General features: G+C 42.5%; 1 long non-coding RNA gene across 1 annotated transcript; it reads right to left on the reverse strand.

Moving 5' to 3' along the window:
• Positions 1-1,067: 1,067 nt before the first annotated feature.
• LOC117545653 lies at positions 1,068-2,498 on the reverse strand. Its single transcript, XR_004568870.1, has 3 exons — positions 2,454-2,498; positions 1,625-1,817; positions 1,068-1,455 (listed from the first exon to the last, which is right to left on the reverse strand). It is a non-coding gene; the product is annotated as an uncharacterized LOC117545653 (long non-coding RNA).
• Between the last annotated feature and the right edge of the window lie 17,722 nt (positions 2,499-20,220).

A 20,220-nucleotide genomic window follows, 5' to 3' on the forward strand; every position in this document is an offset into this window, starting at 1 on the left:
GATGTGCGACTCTCTGGTCCTATGTTGTAAAAAAAAAAATAATAATAATAATATTTTATTTTTGATTCTCAAAATTACGGGCCAAATATGATTGCTGGCGGGCCAATAATGGCCCGCGGGCCGCCTGTTGCCGACCCATGATCTACAGTATACTGCACTCACAAGGCAGCGCCACAGCTGTGACTCAAACTCTTTTGTTTGTAGCCTTTATTTAACCAGGTGAAAGCCCCTTGAGATCAAAAGATCTCTTTTTCAAGGGTGACCTGCAGGACATTAGTAAACATTAGTTTACCCAGATTGGCTCTTCAGTACCCAAATTTGGCACTGAATGATTTAATGTGACTCTGTGGTACAGATCAGTTGTAACCGTTAAAAGCATAGATATATATAAACACTAGATGACTCACCCGCGCTGCTGGCCAATGGAGACCGACGTTGCCACTTGGCCGCCATCTTGCCACAGGCAGTTCTCTCATTCATAACATTATGGTTTACTATTTAAATAACCATAGGTTGCTCAATTTTCAAACGGTTTGGTTTTTTATAAACATCAAAGATGTAGTTATGATACTGCATACTTATAATCATGGACTTTCATATGAAAATAACATTAATCAGATAAAGCAATAGCTATACACACACACAAGGTATTTATATTAAATATTTGCCGGTGTATATATTTCCATTTATTTTATTATATTGTTAATATTTAAAATAATGATGTGGTGTGGAGGGGATGTAGGAAGCAGGAGCAGGTGGGGAGAGATGGGGCTTCAAGGTTATTTGTTTTAAATGTGTCTTGGAGATAAGGACCAGCTGCACACAATAAAATACAGTATAACACAAAACCAATAAGACACACGGTGGCACATGGCACACCAACAATCAATCATCGTCCAGCCTCAGCTTTGGTATTCTTTCACAACCATGTTATGGGTTTATTAGACTGAGCAAACATAAACATATGTGGGGAACATAGTGCTGCGTCTCATGGAACATGAAGATTTAATAAATACATAGTAGGTGGCGATATATGCTCCTAGTGGTAGCGATTCGCCATTAAACAAAGAAGAAGAAACATCAGGGGGAAAGAGAGGGAGACACACAAGCACCCACTACGGCACGTAACACATGTGCACACACAGTTGGAGCTAATGCCCTTTGAAAAGGACTGTTTTTGTGAGCTTCTGTCTCATGCTGCCACTCTGTAAGCTCAGAGTAGTTGTTTTTGCAATGTGATGCAGCCTTAGCTTAAAAAACAGGGACACAACTAATGTCAACAGCGTATGGTGGTGACTGTCAATGCCATACTGTGTGTCGACAATGTGCTCCCCGAACAAAAACACATCCTCTGGACCTATCCTCTTCCGCACAATGTAGAGGACCTCTAGCAGTTTGATGGGCTGTGATCGTCTAGAATCTGCTGATGCCTGGCGAATTACCCACTCTGCTGCCCTGACAATAAACATTAAAGACATGTTGAGTGTTTAAAATGTGCTGTAATACACAACACATTATTTATTCCTAAACTTGCAGAAAGAAAAACTAAAGTGTGACATTTAATCACATATTTATATATCAATCTTATACACCTTGAATTGTTGTTGGCCAATGATACACATACCCTTTGAAGATGAGCTGGGAAGATGAATATTGTTGGCACAACACCATCTTTAAGCCGGACAGTCTGCCCTGTCCGGTCAAATTCCTCACTCCTGAAGTGCTCACTGCAGAGCAGTGTCCTGTCACAGGAAACAAAACCGTCCCTTCTTAGGGCGAGTTCCCATTGCCTCCTCCTCTCTTCGGTTTTGGGAAACCTTAAAAACATGAGAAAGGTAGCCAGATATATAAATTATTGTCAACATTTTCCTCCCTTCTTTCCTTTAACATTAAGGGTAAGGACAAAAATACACACCGAAATTATCATATTTTTGGTATGTATGTATGTATTTTTGCAAACTTTAAGAATAAGACAACCACACTAAGAGTAATAAAAAAGGTGTCCAAAAGAAACATTAAATAATTGTGTAAAGAAATGGTAGCAACTGTTAACTGTGATGGTTATTCTCGCGTCCAGGAAAGAGAAGCTTAAAAAGGAGACTAAATGGAGTCTCTGAGATGTTTTCAAATTGGTACTTTAATTAATAAAAAGGCGCGGTAAAGTCACAAACAGGATATTTTCTGACAGAAAAGCAGCTGCCTCTGGCTCCCCGCTAGCAGAGAAAAGAGGCCGAACCGCTCAGGTGCTGCTCTTATATAGCTTCTGCAGGCTCCTCCCTGCGGGCCGGCCCTCCACATCTTAATGTCCGTTGTTACGTTTAAACAGAGGATTCAGGCATTGTACATTCAATATATACTTAAACACGCCTCTTCTCCTCATATTGTCTTTCATCACTTTTCCTTTAACACATTCTAAACGTTGTAGTTAATATTCTAAAAAATACAGAAAATACTTCACGGCTGGTTTGGTTTCTGGTCATTCCGGATGTTGTCACATCTTACCCACGTCTGTAAACAATAACTTTATTCAAATAAACTATACCTTCATTTAATATTCGGCAATAATAATACGTCTAAAATTGCAGTGTTAAAATCAGTAGCTTTCGGTGTGCATCACTCCATGTCATTTCGCTACTAAATTAACCTCTATAAGAAATGGTAAACTAGCCACATGCTAACCGGAGATGAAGGATTTTCAGAATAAAAGCTTAACTGGTTGTGCACAATACATTTCTGGTTTTTCAGTATAAAACAGCATTTAAACTGAAGGTACATTTAAGGTACATTATGCCATCAAAACATTGATTTTAATTTCTAACAGTCCCTCCTTACACACCTAAAAGGTGTGTATAATACTGAAATCAATGAGTTCTTCATCTGAACTCTGCATAGTACATAATTCATATCAAAAACATACAATCAAAATGGAATAGTGCGAATATCCTCAATTTTACAAAAATACAAAAATACTTTGACTGTGTTCAAACATAAAAGTTTTCCCTTGTGCATAACTTCTAGTGTTAACATTCAATATGGTTCTTCAAAATAGCAGCAATGGCTTGGTATCAGAAAATGTCTTCCTCCCTCCTTTCACAGAAACCGTTCTCATAATACACTCAGTGTTAAGGCACTTGTTTTTACAAAGTGAAAATAAACTACCCATTTTAGAATAGTAATGATTCGAAAATACATGAAATCTACCATATAGAACAGTGAAAAATAATAAAAATGAAATAAACTATCTTGGAATAGTATAGAGTAAATTCAAATAAAAATACACTATCTTGTAATAGTATAAGTAAATTGAAATGGATTCACTCCATTTTAGCATTTTATTTTGCTCACTTCTTCACATAATTTCATCATTTAAAGAATCACATCGGCTGGACATTCATTGAACAACCTCATCTCTGAACATCCATATCGTTTAACATCATTCAAACTAACTCATCATTTTCATCAACATATGTATTGGGGTGGGCCGTCTTGTTCTACTAGCATTTGTAACTGTCTCCTCATGAGAAATGTACCCTCCCTCCTTTCATACCATTTAAGGTAAGAAAGTAATATGTTCTCTAGAAGAGGCCGTCGTGATCAATCGGTATTTTAGGACATGGAATGAGTGCTACATTTAGGCCTCCCCTGGTCGCCCCTATGCTATCCTTTTACCCTGGAGCCTAAACTCCCCCTGGGACTGGTCTCTTAGCCCTACTGGCTTTGGGGTGGTCTGTTCTAATACAGTGATAAAGTCCCTGAAATGGTATGAAAACCGGTGGAATATCAATAACTCATTATACTAATTTATTTTCATTTCTGGTCTACTTAAATAACTATGCTAACCCCCTTTAACAGTGTGTGGAACCTTGGGTGCTCTAACAAGGACTTCAAAAACAGAAGTCATTTCATTAATGGTTTGTAGTTCAATTCAGGAATTTTCACTCATGGCAGATATGTTTCTCCTTTTAAATAACATCTCTAAATGTCAGGTCATCACTGATTAAATGGATGAGCATTAGGAGGTGGTGGCACTTGTCTTTTAAAACTCATACTCTGGTGCCGTGCGCTCCCTCTGAAGCTGTAAGTAAGATTTAAAACATCTGCAGGGTGGGTTGAGCAACCCCTTCTCCCTGAACCATATTTGTTGTCGAAAATATGCACCATTAAAATGAGTGATCCAAGGCCCCGCATGTATTACTCCCAATTATACTAGTTTTTCAAAATTAAAATCTTCAATCGCTCTTTGCCTTGTGTCTTTTTAAAACTCTACATCTTGGACGACAAACAAATGTTGTTTCCACCTTAACAGTTCTCCTATGGTAATATCCATGCTACAATGGTGAAACCAATACTCTAGATTGGAATACTTTCTTTGGCTTGGTTCCAGCTCTACCTTTAACATTTTCCATTCAAATAAAGATTTGCCTGCTATCTATATTGTAACAAATTAAATCTTCCCCAAATTCTCACATGAATAAGAATCTCTATAAGAATAATTTGTTTATATTATGAAAAGATTGAATAATATGTTCTACCCTCAGTGTGTTTTTAGGATTATTTTCTAATAAGTGTGTTTATGTGTAAACTCACTCACTCCTGTGTTCCTTCTCTCCCCCTCTGGTCGTCAAGCCACGACCCCCTCACGTTCTGCTGGCCCATGCCAACTCCTCTGGTTCTGTCTTCTCCTCCGTTCTGTCTTCTCCTCCATCCTGTCTTCTCCTCAGTCCATCCGCACTTGGATCTTCCCGCTGTAATTATTTTCAGTGGCCCAACTGCTTTGCATTTCATCTCCTCCTTTTCAGTCTCTTGGCTGTTGCATGGAGTGGTGTATTCTGCTCTCATGTCCCACACTCTGTTCTTGTGCCAAATCTCACGGCTCAGTTTGGAACTTCATGTCCTGTTTGAGGGACCGATGAGAGTTTGCCTCTTTGTCAGCATGCTGGTTTGGTTCTGGATGCCTCAGGTGGAGATGGTTCTGGATGCCTCATTGTTGTGGTTGATACCAGGGTGTCAGTGGCATTTGGGTCATGTTTGGCAATGCTGTTCGTCTTTGACATCTCTGGGACCCCCTGCCTCCGTTGTCATCATGGAAACCTCCTGGTTGTTGGTTCTGCTTCTGATTTTCTGGCACTATCTGAGATTTAACAGTTTGAGGTGTCTGCCCTGCATTCTCTGGTTCTTCCTGAGCTTGAATTGTTGGAGGCGTCTGCCCTGCCTTCTCTGGAAGTTTCCCCTCCCTTCTCCTTGTCTTGTTCCTACAAGCTACGGTGTCTTGTTTTTTCTGCTATGTCTTCCCTCACTGGCAGGTCTGCTACTCGGACCACATTTATGCTGTGTGCCAATAGGCTGGCATATTCCAGATGGAGTATCAGACTTGTAACTCTTATAAATCTTTCTTCATCTTCACTCCATATAGTTCTTTTAATTGGAAAGGTTAAAGCATCTGATCAGATTATTACCCTTTCCTTGATATCTGCAGTTGAGCCTGGCTCTGCGTCTAGTCCCAGTTTAGTTTGTTTTGGTGACATGCTCTCTTCCTATTCGAATGAATATAATTAAGTTATCAAAGATTAAGCACCAATCTTCTGACTAGCACCGTCGTCCTATGTCATCCGAACCTAACTTTAAATCTGGGCTTTTTAAGTTTTGTTTTTTTCATTTTATAGATTTTTTTATTTGTTATGTTTTTTTTTTAAATAATAAAGTTAATTAAAAGATACAAATTAGGCAAATTTTAAAATCTGAAATGATAAAATAAAAAAATTGTACAGTGTATGGTTTTGACTTTAAAATATGAAAATTAGAAATCTGGTGAAAATCTAAATCTACTGTGTACAGTGCATACCAAAGTGCATGAAATTATGTAAATGTAATTTGTGTTAGCTTTAATCAATTGGTGTTTGAATATTCTACAGCCTAGTTTGAAAGTTTCTCATCTTTTAATTAGAAACCACTTTGTAATTCTGTCCTGGCGATTTGCGCATGTGTTCATCCATAATACTCAAAATCAAGCTTCAAAATGTTATAGTATCTTTGTAATAATTCTGTATTACCAGCAGAGTGCGCTGTTGTAATTTCCAGCTCAATCCACTAGGGATAGCTGTTGCAAAACTGACCTCTTTTTAACAAGAAGAAGCTTATTTCCTTAAAAATGAGAAGAAAATTAGAATATGGTTAAACAACACAGCACATAACCGCCAAAACACATTTGCAAACAAGAATATCTCAAATAAACCGCCAATACGCACTTGCAAACAAGAATATCTCAAATACAGACTCCTACAAATATCAAACTTCCCACGGTAAGATAACCTGTCTATTTTATAGTTCCAACTCTGCCAAGAAATATGATTTGTCCTTCTCAAGATGGAGTGCCTAGGCTCATGTGAGTAGGACTGAGTACTTTCAAATTAGCATTTCACGAAATGGCGACTGCCATTGCTCATTGTAAACATGAGGACAAGACAAGATGGCAACTGATTTCCCAACCTTTGACCTGAAGAACAAAGGGATTTGAAAACACCTCGTGGCTCTCAGAGCGGAGTTGAAATAATGAGGGTGATCTTTTAATTCTCAACACAAAACAACACTGCAGTTTAAAATAACATTTCTATGTAATTTACAATTATAAATGGGCCTTATACCCTTACGTCACAGCCTTCAACCTGTGTACGTAATTTTTTGACTTTAAGAGCCAGTATGGTTATCTCCTCTGTTTAAACACGCCATCATGGGACAAAGTAAGGCGCCAAGCAAACACAATCAGCAGAATATCGTCTGTCTAACGCACGAATGTCGCACTCCTTGTCGTAATCCACGCGCAATGTCTGTTAGAAAACAGAAAAACAACCACTGAAAGCTTCAAACTTTTCAGGCCTTTTCCTCAAAAAGGACTTTTTTAATAAGAAAGCCCCTTGCTGTAATTAAAACACTCAATCAACTGTGTTCTTGTCTCAACCAGTCTCCACTGATTAATGGCCAATAACCATTCACGTTTAAATTAGGACGTAACAAGAAACACTTTAAATGATTGCCATCATCACACAAAGAACTTGTAAAAAGTAAAAACAGCCTCACACTGTCCTTAACACAAACACTCACTCCACTTTGTTCTTGTCTCAACCAGTCGCCACTGATTAATGGCCTAAAACCATTCACGTTTAAATTGAGACGTAACAAGAAACAATTGAAATGATTAGCCTCGCCGACATGTAATAACAGACAAACAAATAGCATGCAGGGTTAAATATAAGAAAAATAAGTAATTTGAACTCACCCTGCTTGTGAAAATGCAACGCCACGTGTTATGATTGTTATTGTTATAAATGTGGTTGTTTTAATATTAATTTCCCAGCTATTTTCAGGAACCGGAAGCAGCCGTCCAACACACAGTCCTAAGATTGTTCTGCATAAACTATTGAAGAATTTTGACGTAACAGGCTTCTTCTTTACCGTAGTTTGAGCTCTCTGTGTGTCGAACGGGTTTGCCAGCGGCTCCGGAGAACAGCCGCGTGTATAGTCTCTCCCAGTGCAACGAGAATCACGTCGGGGTCATTCCAATTGTTAACTGTGATGGTTATTCTCGCGTCCAGGAAAGAGAAGCTTAAAAAGGAGACTAAATGGAGTCTCTGAGATGTTTTCAAATTGGTACTTTAATTAATAAAAAAGGCGCGGTAAAGTCACAAACAGGATATTTTCTGACAGAAAAGCAGCTGCCTCTGGCTCCCCGCTAGCAGAGAAAAGAGGCCGAACCGCTCAGGTGCTGCTCTTATATAGCTCCTGCGGGCCGGCCCTCCACATCTTAATGTCCGTTGTTACGTTTAAACAGAGGATTCAGGCATTGTACATTCAATATATACTTAAACACGCCTCTTCTCCTCATATTGTCTTTCATCACTTTTCCTTTAACACATTCTAAACGTTGTAGTTAATATTCTAAAAAATACAGAAAATACTTCACGGCTGGTTTGGTTTCTGGTCATTCCGGATGTTGTCACATCTTACCCACGTCTGTAAACAATAACTTTATTCAAATAAACTATACCTTCATTTAATATTCGGCAATAATAATACGTCTATAGTTGCAGTGCTAAAATCAGTAGGTTTCGGTGTGCATCACTCCATGTCATTTCGCTACTAAATTAACCTCTATAAGAAATGGTAAACTAGCCACATGCTAACCGGAGATGAAGGATTTTCAGAATAAAAGCTTAACTGGTTGTGCACAATAATTTTCTGGTTTTTCAGTATAAAACAGCATTTAAACTGAAGGTACATTTAAGGTACATTATGCCATCAAAACATTGATTTTAATTTCTAACACAACATATTCCAAAGAGGCTGGGTCAACAACAATCTTGCAACACTATTATCTCACATAGCCCCACTGATCCTGTGTAGCAGGACTTGTAATGTACATACATCCACTAAGTAATTAACGATTATCCTAATTTTAGTCATAATATTGTCATATCTTACATGTGAAAGGTGATCCCACAGGTTCTTGTTTGAAGACAGCGGCGATTGGAGCATCCGTAGGCTGCACAAAAGTCCGGCATAGTCAGGTACTTCTGTAAACACAAAGCCAGCAAATTCCTGTATCATAATGCAAGATGTTTTTAACAAGCCAAACCACTTGGAAGAAATCATGTGTAACTTAAGTTATGTTGAAAAGAAAGAGCAGTTCTGCCTCTCCCACTGGTGTAAAGTTGCTGGGTCAACTTTGTAATACTAGGTCTCACTCACAGCCTCTTGTTATTAGCCAGCTAATAAATACAACCACATACACAAAGAAAAGCTGCACTTTCAACATGTCCAAGCATCCTGTATCATAGCCATGCTAATAATGTTTATAATAAACCAAACCGTTTGTAAATCAGTCAAGATTTCAGCGAGTTAAGAGTATTTTTGTGCAGATCACTCACCTTACAACAGCTACCATAACGCGAATCAGAGTAACTGTTGACTGTGGCAAGATGGCGGCCGGTCAGCTACGCTGGAAAATCTCCCATGAGCCATCTAGTGTTTATATATATATCTATGGTTAAAAGTACCACATTTGGTATCCAATCCTATAAATAACTATCCCACTACAAAAACGTAATTGGAAAGGCAACAGAAAAATGTGTAGTTTCATGGCTTCTTTACATATGGCAGTACATGAAAATGTAATGAACAATATGTCTCCACACATTTTATTCTAAGCATTTATTTGAAATGATATGAGGCTGTGGTGTCCATACAGAGTCGTTGCTGTCCTCTGTCTCTATCCTTGTGAGCATGTATTGGATTCGCTGTTGGTATGTATTTATTGCTGTGTCTGTATTTATTTATTTGTTATTCTGTCTCAGGAGTCACTTGGCCAATTACTGTGACAGCGTACTCAGCATACAGTCTAGTCTGAATCCACAGAGCCATGCCTCCCGGACAGACGCACAGTATCCTGCTGCTTCAGCAACAACAAGACAAATTGTGTGTGGCATAATGTAGCCAATGATCTGAGAGGATGGTAAACGGTGTTCAGCACTCCTCGCTGATTAGAAAAAATGAATTTGGTTTTTTGTAGCACTTGCACAGAGCTGAAGTGTGTGTGTGTGTGTGTGTGTGTGTGTGTGTGTGTGTGTGTGTGTGTGTGTGTGTGTGTGTGTGTGTGTGTGTGTGTGTGTGTGTGTGTGTGTGTGTGTGTGTGTGTGTGGTGTGTGTGTGTGTGTGTGTGTGTGTGTGTGTGTGTGTGTTGAGTAGGAGAGCATTCTGCCAAGGATGCTCCTACAAGTTGTAGACCCAGTGAAAACAGCTTTGAAACACCAATTATATCAAAGCGTTGGCGGACAGAGTGCTGATGGAGGATAATTCCGCAAAGCCCCAGGCTACATTCAATAAGTGCATTCAATTAGTTATTTATTCCTACACTATCTAGATGTCAAGGTTGGGGGGAACGCTCCTACACATACGCTTCACATCCTTACTTTGTACCTTGATACCCCATTATAAAGGGCTCAAGACTTCCTGCATGACTGAACATTGGTCGTGGATTAAATAATGCACTGCAGAATCATCAAGTAAGGACATAATTACTTGATTTTTATAATTCTTGACTGATGACAAATGAGCTTCCAGGAATCCATTTCTCGCAACAAATCATGTGGCAGTTGTATGCACAAAAGGAATCCGAGAATCAAACAGGCGGGATGACAAAAAAACAGGAAGTTAAAAACAAGTCAGGACAGGAGAAAATAAGTTTAAAAAAAGAAACAGAAAGCAAAGTAACTCCAGGATGTCATGACACACAGCCGATCCCCTATATGACATAAAAAAGGACTTAATCACAAATAACTAAATGTTGAAGAGGCCCTATTATGCTCTCTGGGGTTTTCCCTTTCCAGTAGTTCTAGAGGTTTTTGTGCATTAAACGGTCTGCAAAGACTAAAATCCCTGTGTCGCCTGCCTGAAACGCCTCTATTGAACTCATGTGTACATAGTGACATCACTATGTAGCACTAGTGCTTTAATTGGCTAGCTCTCCAATACATTGTACATAATAGGCTAAGGGGCGGGACAACTCTAAGCGGTTGTCCAATCACAACAGAGCCAGCTGGCTAACCCATTAGAGCAGACTGGGCTCTGGTTTGAGACAGAGGGTGAAAAGAGGTGACAATTAAAGCACGTAAACATGTCACAGTAACGGCAAATAATACAAATATGAACCTGAACATTTGCATAATGGGGCCCCTTTAATAAAGATAAGGCAGGAATATTCAAATAGAAAAAGTTGAGGAGAAAAGTTATCACCCAATGGGTCAGAACATTGTAATAACTCAGTGGCTTATATATCAAAGCAGCCGTTTTATCGACGTGTTTATGTAATGCAGTGCCTGCTGGGTAGCCCTATCATTGCTGTGATGTAAAAGATACGCAAAAGAAAAATGTGAAAAATCAAGGTCATGAAATAATTATTTTTCATGCCAGAAAACAGATGCTTCGATATCTGCTAGTTGAGCCACCCACATGCAGTAGCTCAGGCACGAGTCCAGTAACTCTCAGAGCATCCGTTCATCTGTTGTGTTGAACTGACGGAAGGTGGCATACAATGCATACTGCTCTGCAGAAGCAGCTGCAGCATGGCCATTAGATTCAGGTGGGTCTTCCTTCAACTGCAACCATGGCACATTCATTTTCTGCTCCTGGCAGATCCAATATTCTGTGCTGCAGCAACTCTTCTTCAAATAGACTGAAGTCTCTCTGGCTCCTGTATCAGTTGAAATAACCCGCACAGAATTAAAGGTGATAATGTTGGGAAATGTTGGAATGACGGAAACACATCTGCATAATCCTCTGGGCTTTCAGGCCATAGGTTGAATTCTCCCCCAGTTAACAATGAATGTTGCTCAGCCACCTTGAAATGAAAATACATTGGAATACAGCGGCCATTAGAACTAGAACCACCAACGGGTCAATTTTACCCGCAGCTGTTTTTTGATTGTATGTAACTTTTTTTCAATAAAATATTCAAGTCTCCCAGTCCAACACACTCTCACTCCATAATCGTCCAGGAGCTACGTTTGGTCAGGGTCCCGTGGCGTGCAGTTGTGACGCTCCTTGGCTTCTTCAGCTTCATAAAGGGACGCAAATAGCTTTCAACTGATTGCAATGTATTCCCATCTGCGGCGGGATTTGACGCTCATGGAAGCACGGCATTCGTTTGTGTCGGCTGCCCTTGGTTGCAATGTGAGCGTCCATTCCCATTGGATAACGGAGAATTGTACACCCAGAAGTAAGTATTCCCCTTACTGTCGATTGATTTTACAGTGATATCTGCACTACTCATCGACTAAAAAACACCAGATTATCCTTGTTAATTACACAACATTGATTGGTTTAAATTGTGTGCAATGCTTTTGTATTTTTCCCCTTCGATTCGGAGAAACAAATATTTTTTTCGGAGTAAAGGATGGCAGAAGACACTACACTACCCAGAATCCCCAGCTATCGTTTAGGACTACACCATGTGCTCTGTTTGACAAACCCCGTTTTTTTCACCATTCATTCCAATGGCTGGCGTCTATGTCACGTGATCTTCAAATTTCTCCCTGCAGAAAAAAAAAACATGGACGAACTTCGTTTTATTCTCGGTGGAAAATGCCTATTTTAAAGTTAGTTTGGCCATTAAAATGCGTTTTGATGTCATTTGATGCGAGAAATATGAGTTGTTATTTCAGATTATGTGTGCAGTGGAGGTACATGATCTTTAGTTTGCTAGTTATTACGAAGATTACTTCAGGAAATTGCGTCCATAGAACGTTTTCATTGTTACCAAGGTGGTTGCTATAGGGACGCTGCTATCGATATTATTTCTGTTATGTTGTGTAACTGTTTAATGTTTTAAAATGTGTCAATATGAAGTCAGATTGAAAAAAATCGCCAAAAAAATGCCATTTATACCCATACACGCCAGCGGGTAATATTTATCTCATAGAAAATGCAGCGTAAACATGACGTGTTGCTATAGCAACGCATTTTGTCTACTGCGGTTCCTTATAGATAGAGAGATAGATTGATAGAGAGAGATTGACAGATAGTTATGTATAGATAGATAGATAGATATAGAGATTTGTACCTAAACAAAACACAAGTCTAACACCAAGCGTTTAAATCAGCACTGGTAGCAATATTTTATAATTCATGCTATCTGCACAAACTATATTTGTCAGGATTATTATGTCATGTCACGTTTCTATGTCTAGGTGTGGGTGTTTTTCCATTCTCCTTGTCATGTTTCCTCCCTGTATATTGTCTGGTCTTTTTTCCTTGTGTTTTCATGTCTGTCGTTAGTTTCCCTGGTGTGTCTAATTTCCTGATTGTTTGCACCAGTACCGGCCCACGCAGCCATGCTTCCATACTCCATTACCTGGCTTACAAAGCCAGGGTCCAGGCTTCCGCTCCGCGCCCAGCAGCCATGGTTCCGGCTCCAGTGCCTGCCCCAGCAGCCATGGTCCCTGCTTCAGCTCCGGACCTTACAGCCATGTTTCCGGCTCCAGAACCGCCCCATGCAGCCATGGTCCTTGCTCCAGAGCTGGCCCATACAGCCATGGTTCCGGCCCCAGTTCCAGCCATGGTTCCGGCTCAAGTACCGGCCCTAGCAGTCATCGGCCGACTCCGGCTCCTCGAGTCCTGTCGGCATACCGGCCGACTCCAGCACCTCGTCTCCTGCTGGCTCTCCAGCTGACGCCAGTCCCCCGTGTCCTGTCGGCGTACCGACCGTCTCAAGTCTCCTCTCGAGTTCCCTCTCGAGTTCCCTCTCAAGCCACCTCTCGAGTCACCTCTCAAATCCCCTCTTATTTTCCCTTTTGGGTATAGGGGATCCAAAGGGAAGAAACACAACCAGAGTAGAATTGGTATGAGTTATAAGTGGTTTTATTATAACTATTCGTGGTGAAACAAAATAATAAGGCAAGCTTGGCACAAACAAAGGGCCAGATGCTAGTTGACAACAACCAAAATAAAGAGACTCCAAAAGAGAGTTTAACAGATTAGATACGGTAATAAACAGTACAAAAGAGAAACAAAAACCTCACTAAAACGTGGTACATTAACTGAAAAAGACTGTAACAAAACACAGCTGATGCTAATCCACAGGCGCTAACCGCTAAGCTAACCTGGATACTAACTCACACAACACTAAACACAGAACACTGCTTTACACGCTGCTACGTAGTATAACAAAACACAGAACATTCAATGGATCAACGGGCATAACGAGTAAGCACAACAGGAGGCTAGAGGCGTCTGTCTCACAACACAGAGCCTCCCGAGTGGTAGTTGTCATCCGGCTTTGTAACCATCTGCAGCAGGTGTGCGCCGGCTGTGCGCTGCGATTGGAGCGCGTCGGGCCCGGCATGCTCCAATCACCATCTTCAGGAGGCGGACCAGGAAATGGGCAGCCAATGTTGTCCTACACACCCTGCTGAACACTCACAGACAGATGACTGAGCAGATAGAAAACAGAGTCCATAACAAGTCATCTCTCAAGTCTCCTCTCGAGTTACCTTTCGAGTCCCCTCTCGAGTTCCCTCTCAAGTCACCTCTCGAGTTCCCTCTCAAGTCACCTCTCGAGTCACCTCTCGAGTCACCTCTCAAGTCACCTCTCGAGTCACCTCTCAAGTTACCTCTCGAGTCACCTCTCAAGTCCCCTCTCGAGTCACCTCTCGAGTCCCCTGTCAAGTCTCTTCTCAAGTCCCCTCTCGAGTCACCTCTCGAGTTCCCATTCAAGACACTTCTCAAGTCACCTCTCGAGTTCCCTCTCGAGTTCCCTCTCGAGTTCCCTTTCAAGTCACCTCTCGAGTCCCCTCTCGAGTTCCCTCTCAAGTCCCCTCTCGAATCACCTCTCGAGTTCCCTCTCAAGTCCCCTCTTGAGTTTCCTATCGAGTCCCCTCTCAAGTCTCCGTTCAAGTTCCCGCTCAAGATCCCTCTCAAGTCATCTCTCCCGCCGACTACTCTCCTGCCGGGGGTCCTGCCAACCCTGTGTCCTGTCCCGTTGGAGGCCCCGCCGACTACTCTTCTGCCGGGGGTCCTGCCAACTCTATGTCCTGTGCCGTTGGAGGCCCCGCCGACTACTCTTCTGCCGGGGGTCCTGCCTACCCTATGTCCTGTGCCGTTGGAGGCCCCGCCGACTACTCTTCTGCCGGGGGCCCTGCCAACCCCATGTCCTGTTTCGTTGGAGGCCTCGACATCACCTGTCCCACCGGCTCCGGTTCCTGTCCGGTCAACACCGGCTCCTGCCCGGTCCCCTGAGAGCTGTGGTCTTCGCCCCTCCTCGAACTCTGCCTTGCCCCCGGGCCTTCCGCCCGAGACCCCCTCCTCGAACTCTGCCTTGCCCCCGGGCCGTCCGCCCGAGACCCCCTTTTTGAACTCTGCCTTGTTCCCGGGCCATCCGCCCGAGACCCCTTCCTGGTCCTCTGCCGTGCCCTGGGCTGTCAGTCAAGGCCCGTCCTCCGGACCCCCTCCACCCACCCTGCTGGACGTTTTGGATTTTTGTTTTGTTTAGGGACGTCTAGTATCCGTCCCTTGAGGGGGGGGGGTTCTGTCAGGATTATTATGTCATGTCACGTTTCTATGTCTAGGTGTGGGTGTTTTTCCGTTCTCCTTGTCATGTTTCCTCCCTGTATATTGTCTGGTCTTTTTTCCCTGTGTTTTCATGTCTGTCGTTAGTTCCCTGGTGTGTCTAATTTCCTGATTGTTTTCACCTGTCACTCCTTGTGTGTCTTCTGTGCTCATCAGTGTCAGCCCCGCCCCTGATTGTTCCCACCTGTGTCTTGTTACCCTGTGTTTAAATTCCCCTGTCTCCCAGTGTTCAGTGTCAGTTCGTCTTGTCTATTGTCATGGTAAGGTCTATGCTCCTGGTACTCTTGAAAGGTTTTTGATTCCTCACTGCGTGAGCGGTTTCATTTTTTGTTCTCTGTTTTTTGTCATCTCGACTAGAGTTTTGGTGGTTACCTTTTTGTTCATTTTTGCTATTCATGGCAAAATAAAGTATCTTACAATACTTTCCCTCTGTCTCCCGGGTCGTGCAATTGGGTCCTACCCCCTAAGTGCCTGAGTTCGTAACAATATTATATGAAAATCTGAGAGTCCACAGATTCTATTGGTATAAGTGTCATCCCTGTGCGATCAAAACTCACTGTTCTTGTATGATAAATAAAAGAACACAGATATTTACTCACTGCTGATTCAGAAACCTGTGTGAGTTCTATTTTTGTTTCGAGACCTCTCTGTTTCATTCATTCTACTCTGTATAATTGTGCTGTAGTTATTCTGGCTAAAATTGTATTTTTAAATCTCAGAACAGCTAAAATACCTGTTTTTCAGGCAGAAATCTTAAAACTGAACCATTTGCTTGTTCGGGTTCACTTTGATTAAATTGTAGTAGGGTTAACTTAAAACCTCTGTAACAAGGGTTTAGTCTGACATTTGTCTGTAAAACGTGCAGTACAATAGGCCTGAAGGCTCAATCTGATTGTGTGAAGTCACACAGTTTCTACTGGTGCCCATCAGTTGCAGAGAGTTAACTAATTAAAGGGGCGTGGGCCCACAGCTGTGACAACTCAGCAATCAGGACTGGTGTCCATTTTAGGAAGCACTTTCCTGGAGCGTCAGACAGACAAAGACTGACAAAGACAATAGAGTCCTGTGGGAATCTCTAAGACTGACAAAGACAATAGAGTCCTGCAGGAGTCACGAAGGAGGCAAAGAGGAGGCAAATCCTACTTGGACTGAGCTAAGTATCGCTGGTGTTTTTGATCCCCTCATGCTAAAAACATGTGTATATTCTCCATTCCTGTTCATGTGTCCTATCGCAATTATTACTGGCCCCGTGCATCTCCTAATCGTTATAACCGGCCTGCTCTCGTCTATCCCACATGCTCCACTGAGATCCAACATCTAGTTTCAGGGGGCCTGTGGAACTGCCAGTCAGCTGTTCCTAAGGCTGACTTCATCTCTGGCTACGCTTCCCTGCAGTCCCTGGATTTCCTTGCTCTCACTGAGACGTGGATTACTCCATCCAACACATCCACCCCAGCAGCTCTCTCCACAGCATATTCCTTCTCCCATACACCCAGACCCACTGGCAGAGGAGGTGGCACTGGTCTCCTGCTCTCTCCCAAATGGAGCTTTTCCCTCTTCAAGCTACCTAACTTCACTCCTTCCACCTTTGAATTCCATGCCGTCACAGTAACCCATCCTATACAATTAACCATTGTTGTTCTCTACCATCCACCAGGCGCCTTGGGGGACTTCTTGGAGGAATTAGATCATCTCCTCTCACACATCCCTGAAACTGGCCCTCCCGCTGTACTTCTGAGACTTCAACCTCCATACAGAGAAGATATCTGAACTAATATTTAACCGCCTTTGCTTTCTCACTGTCTCCGTCCCCTCCAACTCATAAAGCTAGCAATGTCCTTGATCTCATATTCTCAAGGAACTGCTCTACTTCTAACCTCTCTGTAAACCCGCCCCACACATCCGGTCACTTCTTCATTTCATTCTCTCTACCCCTTTCCAAACATAACGAACTAATCTCTTCTCATCCTGCACCTGTCCGCCGTAACCTTCGTTCCCTCTCCCCCTCTACCTTTGCCTCATCGGTGCTCTCAGCCCTCCCTTCCTCTGACTCGTTCCAACTCCTACCTCCAAACTCTGCTGCAGAAACTCTCCTCTACTCTCTCATCGTCTCTGGACTCTCTCTGTCCTCTCACATCTCGGCAGGCTCGTCAGTCCCCTCCTGCTCCCTGGCTAAATGACGCACTGCGTGCTAATAGAACCATCCTTCGGGCTGCTGAGCAGAAACGGTGGAAATCCAAACACCCTGACAACCTCCTAACCCATGCTGCGAATGGATCTGGCCCTTCCTACATCCAGGACATGGTTAAACCATACACCCCAGCACGTGCACTCCGCTCTGCATCAGCCAAAGGGCTCGCTGCACCCGCACAGCGAGGGGGACCCAAGTTCCCATCAGCAAAAACACGTGGGTTTGCTATCCTGGCTCCAAAATGGTGGAATGAGCTCCCCATTGACATCAGGACAGCAGAAAGCTTACACATCTTCCGGCGCACACTGAAATCTCATCTCTTTCGACTCCACTTCGAGCGATAGAATTACTAACAAAGAACTGCTAACAAAGCACTTTTGTTTTATACTAATAAAGGACTGGCTTATCTATAGCCAGTTGAGTAGCACTTGAAATATGTTGGCTCTATGAAACCTGATGTACTTATATGATTCTGTTTTCTTCAAGTTTGTATCTTCTTGGTCGAATCCACTTGCGCTTTGGATAAAAGCATCAGCTAAATGTAATGTAATAATATAATGCTCAAACATTTAGGGTTTCCCATTAATGTACCAGGCGCTACAGTGGAATTCTCTACTGCAGGGGTCCGGACTGTTGGAGATTTGGAGGGATAACTGGTCCGCTTTTCAAATCTCCGCGCGTTCCTATGAAGCTGGTTATAATACAGGAAGGAATCCATAGCTACAAAGTAACCGTTAACAATAATCTACTTTAATGGCAATATGACAATGCAATACAATCATTACAATACAACATGATATATTACAGTTATATTGCAATGCTTAAGGAGTAATGCCGGCTTACTCCTGCTCTAGTCCGCATACTACAGAGCTACTTTCACCCGAGGGCAGCATGTGAAGAAGAGGCCGAACGCCAGGGAATCCACCGGATATATACCAGAGTAAGAAGGAGGGGTTTGGTGTTAGGTCAGCTGGTCATCTTTTCAGGTCATCTCATTGGGAGACGCAACGCAGCAGGAAACGCAGCAGGAAACCACACAGGTTCACTTTACAACAAAAGGTCTCAAGGCCTGCATACCTACACCTCCCCCACAGAGCCATAAAACCCTGTTTACTCCAACCAGCCCAGAATGTTTATAGCCATTTGTAGTCCTTACATTTATGAAAGGATAAAACAGAGAAATCAATATAAAACACAAACACAGGTATTGTTTGAACAGTATTCACTTAACTGCTACTATTGATAAGCACCAGAGAAACCCAAGAGACCTCTCTTAACCTCACAAACACTGCAGCTAGATCTAAGTTGAATGCAAATCAGGACATGCTCTCCCCTTCCCCCATCTTCCTTTGTCCTCAAAAACACATGTCAACAGGCCCCAAATGCAGCTCACAGTTTTACCCAAATTATTCCCATTTTAAGCTTATCCATAGTTTGCTAACATGAATAAATAACTCTACAAATCCCCCTTTTTATCTCCTTCTCCAGAGATAAACTTAGACAAGGCATTTTGAAATATACCCACGGTCATTCTTTTCTACTGTGTCCGTAAATCCATCCGAAGCTGGTATTCAGAGTACTTGAAACCTTCATGGAGACCGAACACCACTTTCCATGGCAGTGAAGGAACCATGAGGGGGTAGCTGAGTGCTAGAATCATCAGCCCCCCCCCCCCCGAGGAATAGCCCACAAGGACAGCTAATAGGGAGGGGGAGATGCAGCTTTCCCTTCACGGGTAGAACTGAGTAGAACCGAAGTAGACTCCTCTGCTGCGCCGTCCCGGCTTGCCGTGTCTTTGTCCACCCAATCCGCTGACAGCAGCTTCTGGGCTGCCTGCTAGAGAGATGTCTTCCTCCTCCTCGTCCTCCGGCCCGCTGATGGCGGCTTCCGGGTCGATGCTGTAGAGATGTCTCCAGGGTCCTGCTCCTCCAGTCTGCTGCTTCCGAGTAGTCCACGTCTGCCAGGGCCACGTCCGTCCTGATGTCGTCCCCTGGTCCTAGTAGGTGGTTTCCCCGCCGCACACTGGCTCCCGTGGTACGAGCTGTCCCCCTTTTCTCCCAGGCAGACGGCATAAGAGGTCCGCTGGGTCACTCGGTCGGGGTCGGAGAGCCTGGGGTTGAGCCACTTTGTCCTCGTGCTTCTCGGGTCCCCCTTTTGGCGCCGGTGACCTGTGTGGAGAAATCTGATACAACTCCCTCAAGCCTACGCTCAGCTGTTTTGACCCACTTGGAGCCTGTTGGTGGGGTGTCTTGAAACAACAGCCGTCTGTGAACAGGTTTTCTAAATTAATTGTAGACCTCCTATCTGCCAGTGCAGCTTCAGAATCTTAATACTTGGATTGTGCCAACTAAATAAGAACCCCAACATCTTTAGGTAAACTAAATAACATATTTCAATAGCTCTGAATTTCTGACAAGCATCTGTGTTTATTTTTAAATGAAATCCTATTTAAAATCCAAATATAATATGAACTGCTAATGTTTCTGGTAAAGAAACACACTAATGTTATGGATTCAAAAACAACCAAAATCACGATGCTAACAAAGTGAATGATTTCCTGGTGATACTGCTTCTACCTGTCAGTGCTTAGATATTATCACGCTGAAAAAATGAATACAGAATTCCAACAAACTGTCATCAAATGTCTTTCTATTCTAAATTTAGATGAAATGTATATCCCTATAATGACCTAAACAATAAAGTCTATGGCTTTTACTTCTTTACCAGGCTAGTTACATGATGTTGTCTAAATTAAATTCTGTCTCATTACACTACTATGTTTTAGCTTTAACTGTAATATGTTCTTTCTACATTTCAAACCTCAGTTACTCTAATGTCTGTTAAAATATTACAAAATTGTTTAACTATCACAGGTCAACTTCTTCGGTTTCACAGTAGCCCCTTGGCCACTGCTT

This window comes from Gymnodraco acuticeps, unplaced genomic scaffold (genome assembly GCF_902827175.1).
Source record: "Gymnodraco acuticeps unplaced genomic scaffold, fGymAcu1.1, whole genome shotgun sequence".
NCBI classification, from domain to species: domain Eukaryota; kingdom Metazoa; phylum Chordata; class Actinopteri; order Perciformes; family Bathydraconidae; genus Gymnodraco; species Gymnodraco acuticeps.